Source organism: Grampus griseus, assembly GCF_964374135.1.
Source record: "Grampus griseus genome assembly, chromosome: 2".
NCBI classification, from domain to species: domain Eukaryota; kingdom Metazoa; phylum Chordata; class Mammalia; order Artiodactyla; family Delphinidae; genus Grampus; species Grampus griseus.
This window is the reverse complement of record NC_139018.1, coordinates 108,088,849-108,098,715: the sequence shown is the minus strand read 5'-3', so window position 1 is coordinate 108,098,715 and position 9,867 is coordinate 108,088,849. Positions and strand designations below refer to the sequence as shown.

Below are 9,867 nucleotides of genomic sequence, written 5' to 3'. Positions count from 1 at the left end.
ATTTGCATTTTGGTAAGTTAACTCTGGTGGTGGAGTGGAAGGTAGGTTGGAGGTAAAACCTGGGGCAGGAAGATCTGTTGGGAGGTTAGAAACATGAAGATATGAACTATGGCAGCAGTTAATGGGGGTGGGGGAAATGGTTTAAAAGATTTTGCTGTGGAAGTAAGAACTTGAGTTATCAGTTGGTTATTATATTCTTATGAAGAGTTTTGGCTTCACCACTGATTAGCTCTTTGATCTCTAACAAGTTACTAAACATCACTGAACTTTAGTTTCCTCATATGTGAAATGGGGCTGAAGATAAAAAAGAACACTCCCAAAATAGTTTTGAGAATCAATGACTGTGTGAAAGTGCCTTTTTGTTGTTGTTTTTCAGTTGATGTGTATTGAGCACTCGCTCCTCTCTCCAGGCACTAAGCTCACGTTATGGATTTCAGAGAGAGCGAGAGTCAGTGTCGCCTGGGAGCTTACTGGTGATTTCTGCAGGGAATCTCGGGAGGTACCCACTCAGACATTGCCACGGGGAGTGGGGAACCTTAGTGAGGGCACAGATTTCTGCTATAAGTTCTCATCTCTTACTACATGGTGGTAAGTGGTCTCAGGTCTGCCTCCCTGCATTCTTGGTGGAGCCTATCTGATTGTTTAGCCTATTACCATTGCCCTTGCTGGGCAGAATCTTTTTGCCAGACCACCCCTAGCCCTTGGCCAGACAGTGAGTCAAGGCCTACCCCAGTCCAGTGATGCCACCTGCATAAACAATTCAGCCTAATGCCAAGTAGGGGGCTGTGGGTGAGACTGTGTGAGCTGGAAAGGGAAGCTGGTCATCATGATTGACATGGTTGGTACACTTAGGACAACATGAAATACCGTTTATACGTATGAAATCTTGAGTCAGGAGTGCAAGGCCCATCTCATAGAGGGCAGTTTCCCATCCAGGGAGCCTCAAGCCCATCATGGGACTGGAAGACAAACACCAGGTTTAGAATGCCATCTCTATGTTAACAGCCAATTCTTTGAAAAATTAAATGGTGCACATCCCAGATAGGCCTCAGGAAATGAGATGACCCACTCTTTCAGGCCCCCTGTAGAGACCACAACCCAGTATGACTGAGCAGTTTCTCATCTGAACCAGAATCACCTGGAGTACTTGTTTAAAATGTAGATTCCTGGGCCCTACTCCAGCGGTTGAATCAGAATCTCTGGATATGGGAATCTGCATTTGATCACACTCAACAAATAATTTGTATGTTAGAGTAGTAACAGCTTTAACTAGCAAGAGGTACACATGGGGCCACATGTTGGGCCTTAGGTCCGGGGTCCTCCCAGAAAGGGTGGAACACAGCCTTTCCTGCACTCTGGCTGAAAGGATGGATTTGCAAACACATTGCCTCCTTGTACAAGATGCTTCTCTTTTGATTCTTGTCATTGCTGAAAAAACATCAGACTCAAAACAGTTCAGTTACTCATGGCTAATTGGGTGACCCAGGACAAATTTAAAAAAATTTAAATTCTGGGAATTCCCTGGTGGTCCAGTGGTTAGGACTCCGTGCTTCCACTGCAGGGGGCACGGGTTCAATCCCTGCTTGGGGAACTAAGATCCCGCATGCCGTGTGTGGCACAACCAAAATAAATTTTTTTTAATTCTGATTTCTCAGTTTAAAAACAAGGGTAGAATGTAAAAGCATTCTATCTTGCAGAATAGAAATACATATAGAATATGCCCAGGGAAGCACGGGGCAAACGGTAGACAATAAATGGTAGCTATTTTTGTCACCACAGTCTAACACTGCTATAATGACTTCTTTGGGCCTGCAACAATATTTTCTCCTCTGGATGGCAGCAGCAACTTGCTGAGTTGCCTTTAGACTAACAGGAGGAAAAGAATTTTAGAGCGGGAAAGGCTCAATGATTTAGTACTCAAAATTTCAGTTTGGAGATGATGAAACGGGGGTCCAGCAGCAGCTAGCTAGTGACAATATTAGAACCCAAAGACTACCGTAGATTTTGTTTAAAAAGGATTTTATTCTTGGTTCGATTTGAGGGACAAAAGAAATGTTCCTGAGCATAAAATTGAGCTCTTGAAAAAGCCTGCTGAAAGAATGTTTATTGCTTTTAAACGTTGTGTTAAAGGAAGTACAACCTATTTTCACCATTTTTCTTTATATTTATCAAACAATTTCAAGGTAAAGAGATATGATTTTGAGAGGTAGAGTCTTAGATTCAACAAACATGGCATGAGCCCTGCCACTGACCTTAAGCTGAGGCTGATTACACACCCTCTCTGAATCTATTTCCTTATCTATGAAATGAAAATTGTACCTGCTTTGCAAGGATTCTCATGAGGAATAAAAATAGTATACGTAATGTACCTAGCACAGTGCCTGGAACACAGCAGGCTCTCAATACCATTATTATTAGCCAACATTTATTGATTGCTAGTCTCGTTGATAAGGACTCGACCTGAACTATCTCATTTTATATTTACGGTAATCCTATGAGTTAGGTAATGTTATTGATCCTCATTTTTCCAGACTGTTAGATAGCTAATAAGTGGTAGAGCTAGAATTCACACTCCAGTAGTCTGACACCAGTCTGTGGGCCTAACCACTTTCGTACCCTACCTCTATTGCAAATGTTTTTATCCTTGATCAAGGAATTTAATATATTAGGCTTTTGTGCTCAGAAATGTAGAAGTAGGAGCACATGTTAATTGAGTGCCCATCATATGCATGCACTAGGCTAGACAATTTCAAAAAGATTTTCCCATTTTAGTTACTATTTAATCACTGTCTTTATTACCTCTAAGAATTCATAAAGTTTTCTAGAGCCCTACGGATAGAAGCTGCTTTATTGTATAGTATAATAGTGCAGCTCTTGTTTCCCAGGATTTTTAAATTGCAGCTCTTTTTCCGGAAGGTTATCGCATTGTTATTTATGGAAGAAACATTAATGAGATGCTAGGTTGGCAGATGATACAAAAGATGTGGTACCTTTGCTTAGGAACTTTTATTTTACCAAGTTGATAATGGTCAGACATTAACTTATCAAAGAAGTCAAAATACTGTTTCCATAAGCAGGCATTTTTGTGTGCAGGATACTTTTTTTTTGCAGTACGTGGGCCTCTCACTGTTGTGGCCTCTCCCACTGCAGAGCACAGGTTCCGGAGTTGCAGGCTCAGCAGCCATGGCTCACGGGCCTAGCTGCTCCGCGGCATGTGGGATCTTCCCGGACCAGGGCATGAACCCACGTCCCCTGCATCGGCAGGCAGACTCTCAACCACTGCGCCACCAGGGAAGCCCCAGGATACTTTTTTTTTTTTTAATATTTGTTTTATTTGTTTATTTATTTGGTTACGCCGGGTCTTAGTTGTGGCAGGCGAGCTCCTTAGTTGCAACTCACTGGCCAGGTTACTTTTTTTTTTTTAAGTTTGATTGGAAGGGAGTGACGGTGGGGGGATTATCAGAGAAGAACAGCTTTGAGGAAAGGCTGTTGTAAAGATTCTGTAATGTAGCTCTCAGAAGTACATAGAATCTAAAATCTTAGAATTGGAAAGAACTTAGAGATCATTTAGTCTTAACTTTGGACTCATTTTACAGAAAAGAAAACCACACCTAGAGAGAGGAAATGTCTTGCCCAAGGATAGAACTCAGGTTTCTTAACTCCCGAATGATAATAAATTATTAATTATAAATAACTGTATATAACTTGTTTGATAGGACCTTTAGGTAGCAAACTATAGAAGAGTCATGTTGGTATCTTTCTTGGGCAGTTTTAGAATCCCCACTCTGTGTCTGATCCCTCTAATCCAGTATAGTATGTGTATGTCACAGACTGGGTCTGGCAATGAGGAAACAGCATTCATTTTCAATCTTGGTTCTTAGCATAATTTGATATATAACACTACAGTCGATTGTACCCTGGAAAGCTTAAAAGGCTGGTATTCCAAGAATTGGTATTAGTGTGAAAAACTAAGTGTTTTGCTCCTCTTTTACTTGTTCACACATGGTTCCTGGGAGCAAAATAGGGGAGATTCACTCTGGTGGAGGGGGGACACTCTGAGTGGAGGGAAGAGCATACACAAATGCCTAGAGGTTTGAGACCTCATAGGGTGTAATGGGCCCTTTGGGAGAGTCAGACCTGCTGTAGCCCATACACTTTGGACTTTAGCTTGAAGGCAATGGGGAGCTATTGAAGGATTTAGAGCAGGTTTACAGCAGCATTTAAAGCACAAATATAGTTGCTTTTAAGTAATTTTTTGTCACACAATAACATATGGATACATGCTTATATAAATTCAAATACTAACTCTAAAGTCAGCCTCTCCTTCAACACCCCTTCTATTCCCAGTTTCCCCTCAGAGGTAACCACTACTCTGTTTGGTATGTATATGTGCATAAGAGAGATACCTAGGCTTATTTTGCACATGTGTTTTTAAAACAAATATTATCCTGTCAAAAGATAAATTTGAGGAAAAGAGCTTGGGTTTGGGCAATTTTGAGAACCAGCTGGCCACCTGTTTACTTTGCTCGGTGTTCACAGAGTATTTTGTGAACATTCCAGTTTGTAAAGTGAGATTCTCACACAGGGACTGGTGCTGTGGGAACCATCTAGCAGGCCCCAACCATGACAGCTGCAAACCCTCCCAGCCATATCCACCAGGTCTGCCTGCACTGTGGCCTGCCCTGGGTTAAAAGTTTGCTTCTTGCAGTTGTGCAATTACAGGACAGCTGGAATTCACAGATACTAAATGTTTCTTGTTCAGATTAGGGAATGGACAATGTGCTTGCTATGTGTTATGGACCAGCCGAAGATCCAAACATGACCATGGGTTCCTTTTCTAAGGGAAACAAAACATTATTTTGGGTTTGATCTTTTAATAAAAGTATACATATAACAAAACATATCTACATAGCGAAATAGTTTTCCATTATCAACAGTCAAGTTAAGAATTATTATTACCAAACTAACAGAATAAGGACTTCTAATACATTTGGGCACATCCATAGTTCATGTCTCTTCAGGGCTGATACTCAAGTGAGGTCTGGAAGTATGGGATATAAGGAATACAGCTTTAGGAATACAAGCAGATAAATTTCTTTATTTGCTAATTAGTTCATTCAGCACACATTTAGTACTTATTATGAACCAGGTCATAATAGCTAAGGCACTGGTTAAATCACTCCGTTCACTTTGCTCTAAATGAAAGCTCCCAGCCCACTGGGGGAGACAGATAAACAATGTAATGAGTACCCATGATGGATTTTACATAAATACAACCAGTGATTTGCCAGGTATTCCATTCATTAAACCTCTCCAAGTTTTTTAGAAAAAGCCCCAAAGTTAAAAATCTTCCACAAAAACATTCCCTGTATAGCAGCTATGTGGTGCTTATAATAGAAGACCATTTTCTGTTACTGACTCAAAATTCCGAAAAGGTGATTTGGGGGAAAAAAAGGCGGATACGTTACTGTGCTCTTGGGAAATTCGTTTGGGATTTGTCCAAGTTCTAGACTGGGAACCAAGGCTCCTGAGCAGGAGGGCAGATGTCATGATTTAGGATGCAGTTTACTTGGATTCTCCCCTGACCTTAATCCCCAAAACAGTTGCCAGGGTAAAGGCAAAGGCCTTTAATAGGGTACACGTTTTCCCTAACACAGATTAGGGAGAGGCATTTTCAGCAGGATCTTGTTGAAGGATCATTAAAAAACTTCCAACAAGGAGATTTACATGTTATTCAACCTTTTCATACCTCCAAATATTTTACTGAAAAGGAGAGTCGTGACCTCTGCAACATCTTAAGAAAAATGATTATAAATAGATTAATATTCTCTATTCCTTTAAGGGAAAGTGATGAAGGAGCTGGAGGCTCAGTGGGAGCTGTTCCCGGAAATCCCCAGGACCTCAGCACAAGTCAGGGAAGGGAGGTGGGGGCGTTACAGTGGAGGATTAGGGAGGGCGTCTGTAGCTGTGCCAAAGGAAAAAAATCTTGCCAAGAAAAGAGAGTATACAAAGCCCTGTTCATCAAAGCCTGTAACCCAAAGGGATCCCCTCAAAGCTTTACACGGCGGAGAGAAAAGGTCGGCATCTGCTTCCTCCAAGAGGGCGCGAACTGCAGGCGGAGGCAGATCTCAAGGGTCAGGCGCCCCTTTCTTCCAGTCCCACGACCTCTCCCTAGGTGCTCACGTCACATGGGTGACCTAGAACTGACCCAGAGGCTCCTCGGACCTCTTCCCTGCGCCCGCCGCCACCGCCAGAGCCGATGCCGACTCCGCACCCGGCAGGATGTACGCGCCGGAGTCTCACCCTGTGGTCCAACCCTCCCCGTCGCCATGGTGACCGCCGGAGTCACGCAGCTCCACCCCTTCCTCGCTGCGTGGCCCCGCCCCTCCGAACGCGGAAACGCGAGGCTTGAGCCAGCTGCGCGAACCATTCGGGAGGAGGGAGGGCGGTGGCCGAGGCTCGGTTGGCTGCGCTCCCCGCCCCTCGAAGGCCGGCCCTCCAGCGCGCCCCAAAGGTCCACAGCGCTTGCGGTTACTGAGCGCTCAAGCCGCCGGCCCCGACCCAGGCCCAGCAGCTTCCCAGGCCCGCACCCGTAGTGGAGGGAAGAGCCGCCTAGGGGAGGAGGGAAAGGGACTTGGGGGCGGCCACGGCAGGTGAGGGGTGAGCGAGGCCCTGGGAAGCGGGGGATGTGGGTGTGTGACGCGTTTGTGGCTGCAGGTGAGTATGGTTTGTAGTGTGCGCGGCTGCCTCTGTCGGTGTGACTTTGTGAGTGTGGCCCTGAGTGGGTCGGTTCATGTGACCATGCACGTGATTGCACGTCCCTGTGTGTGTCTGAGGTCGAGTCTGAGTTCATGGGGGTGATTGGTGTGCCTGTGCCCCTGCCTTTGTGTAGCTGTCATCAGTGGGACTGGGAGAAGGTGGAGGTCTGTGTGTGGGTCGCCTGGGGTGGGCAGTGGAGCGCTTGACCTGGGCATACAACTGTAATACCATTTTTGGGCTACAGTGCTGCAGCCCAGGAACATATTTTTCCTGTAAACTTTTAAGAACTCTGAGCAGACTAGTTATTTTGGAGATTGCACCTCAGCCTGAAAGTGATAAATGCCTTTGTCATTGCTGAGTACGGGCCAGGTGTGAGGCTTGTGAAGGAGGCATGAGGAGAGTAGCAGGGCTAGGCTGTCTCACTTTTCCTAGGGAGTCATAAGTTCTGCATTTATGCTGCTTCTTTGTCTCCACCTACAATGTTCCAGCTCCTGTTGGCACAAAGCTTCAAGAGACTGAGGGGTGATAGAATAGCTGTGTGCAAATTTTCAAAAGCTTTTATACTAAGACAGAGTACAAGATGAGGTGTCACCGTCAAAATGTCAAGTAGTCAGCTTTTCCTCCCATGAGGTTTAGAAGATAATGGAATAAGTTTCTGAAGAAAGGAGGGGTAAATCTCCCCCTGAGGAAACTTAAAAAAAGAATAGCTCTGTACTGGTGTGGTGAGGTATGGAGGCTTGCATTAAAAAGCCAATGGCATTGCCCAGAGACTCTCAGGTTCTAATATTTCGTTATTGCTGGTGTTAATAATAATCACAGATTGTCCATACGAAGATCATATGATTGAGATAAAGGATAAGAAAACATCTGACTAGTTAAACTGGTTAGATGACTTACACATTTGTAAAGGCAATTTCACTGATTGTAAATTGGCAGGGTCTGTTGAAACCCTGAGGGATAAGTGGACTGTAAACTGGCTGGTTCTGCTGAAACCTTGAGGAATAAGTACATGTAATTCTTGGTGCACACTCACAACTAGCAGTTTAATTGTCGAGCAGTACAAGGGCCAGAGAGGCCCCGGTGTCCAGAGCACTCCCTGAGGAGGGGTTTTCTTAGGCAGGATTAAGGCAAAATTCCTGCAGCCCTTTTCCCAGCAACATGAACAGGTGCTTTTGTTTTTGTGAAGAATTGTGAGAGATCAAATCAGCATTGAGTTCGTGGTCCACATTCTTTCTTATTTAATACTGACCAGTTGAGTTACAGTCTCAGTGAACCTTTTTTTTTTTTTTTTTTTTGCCCTATGCAGAATGTTCCCCTTGTGACTTGGAAAAGTATTCCCCTGAAGTGGATGAAAGAGAGCTGGGAGAACAAACTTCCTTTTCATACCACTCACAGCTGCTTTCCCTTTGCAGCAGTTTTTTTTTTTTTTTTTTCACTTAAACGTCAGTTGGTCAGATGCAACATTTGGTATCTATCTTAGCTTTCATGTACTGCCAAACTAGCACAAGTGTTAAAATCACTTGCCTCTACAAAAATTTAGTCACAGTTGGGTGGAATCTCTCCATCCAGCAAGATTAGTTATAAAATATTATAATATTAGGTGGTAGTGGATAATACTGAGGACTGTGGTGAGGAACATCTTTCTACTTACTGCTGAGGGAAGAAGTGGATGACAGTGAATGTGTGTGCCTGTGAATGATGTGTGTATATGTATTTGTATGGTAGTTTGTTTTGTAGATTGCAACTGATTCAAACTATGAATACTTTATTTTATCCCAAGTTTGGTGAATCTAGAAGCATACTTTCTGGCTTTAATTAGCTAAAGTGTTTTATAAATCTGTTGAGTAGGTTTTTTTCTAAACATGTTTTTGATATTTCCTCCTGTCGAATAGTGATTGTTTATAGTATTGCAATACTAGAAAATGTCTCCATTAGGCAATATTTAGATGATATAGAAATATTTCAAGTCTGTCTAGGTAGAAAATATTCTGGAATTAACTATATGGGCTAGTTGCTTTCAATTAAAAGCAGTGACCAGCTCAGAGAAAGGCTGTAGTTCAAATGGCTTCAATTTTTAACATGTTAATATTTGTTAAGAGAAAATGAATATGCAAAGAATGATTTTCTTTATTTCAGTATGAATAAGAAATACATCTGTGCACACTGATTTTCAGCATAAGACTGGCTGATAATTTTCTTGATATTTTAGAGCCACTTAAGATTTTAATAAACTTTTCTAAGTACCATCCTAGCCTTGAGAGAAGAGACCATTATTACAGTGTCAAGGTTGTAAACCTAGTTTAATATTGGATGTCTACATTTACCATCTCCTTGGGGTTCAGTTTAGTAACCCCCAAGGTTAGTTTGCAGTTGAGATTGCTCAGTGCCCTGCGTACTTGAGGGAGAAGATTTGGAGGGCCAAGGAGGAAGATTCGTTGGTTTTAGAATCCCCAGCTCCTGACCAGTCCAGAGAAGCAGCCCCTCTAAAATGGCAGTTCAGAGTCATCGCAGGATTTAAGTCCTAGGGTCTCAAACTCATCCTAGCCCTGCTAGGAAAATCCAGGCTTGTGCTGGGGTAGAGGACATGATGCAAACAAGCATTTGAATCCTTCCAAACTGATGGGTGGAAGTTCTCCATTGGGCAATAAGAATCTGCAACAAGGAACTATAATTTTCAGGTTCCTGTTACAACACAACATAGATCCCTGAGCAAAGAGGGGTAGACTTTAAGTTGAAGATGCCCAGCTAATGGAAAGCTCATAGGTACCCGGGTTAAAAGGGACTCTAGGATTGCCTAGTTTGGCCTGCTTAGGATGTAGTCATTTATTTAGTCAACAGATAATGCCTGCTGTGTACCAAGCACTGTCCAACGCTTTGGAGAGAGAGTGGTGAAATAGTCACAGATGAGAAAACAGCCCCAAAAGGGTCAGTGACTTTTCCAACGTCACAGAGCTATAAAAGCTGGAAATCACTAATCTCACAACAGAAGACCACACATTTTTTCTAAAGGCACATGTTTTGTTTTGTTGCTAGTTATTGTGCCTTCAGGTCTATTCTGGTATCTTATCATGGATCTTTCAGAGTACATTATATCACTTTTAACCACAT

The 9,867-nt window shown here is 43.1% G+C and overlaps 1 protein-coding gene across 3 annotated transcripts in view; it reads left to right on the top strand.

Annotated features, from left to right (window-relative positions):
- The first annotated feature begins 6,435 nt into the window (after positions 1 to 6,435).
- Positions 6,436 to 9,867, top strand: part of SPG21 (SPG21 abhydrolase domain containing, maspardin) — an 81,156-nt gene continuing 77,724 nt past the window's right edge. The window contains exon 1 of one of the 3 annotated variants that reach the window (XM_082648007.1): positions 6,436 to 6,653. The gene's annotated coding sequence lies outside the window, so the exon portion shown is untranslated. Of the gene's footprint in view, positions 6,718 to 9,867 lie in introns of all 3 variants that reach the window. The other 2 variants (XM_082648008.1, XM_082648006.1) reach the window with 2 other exon arrangements.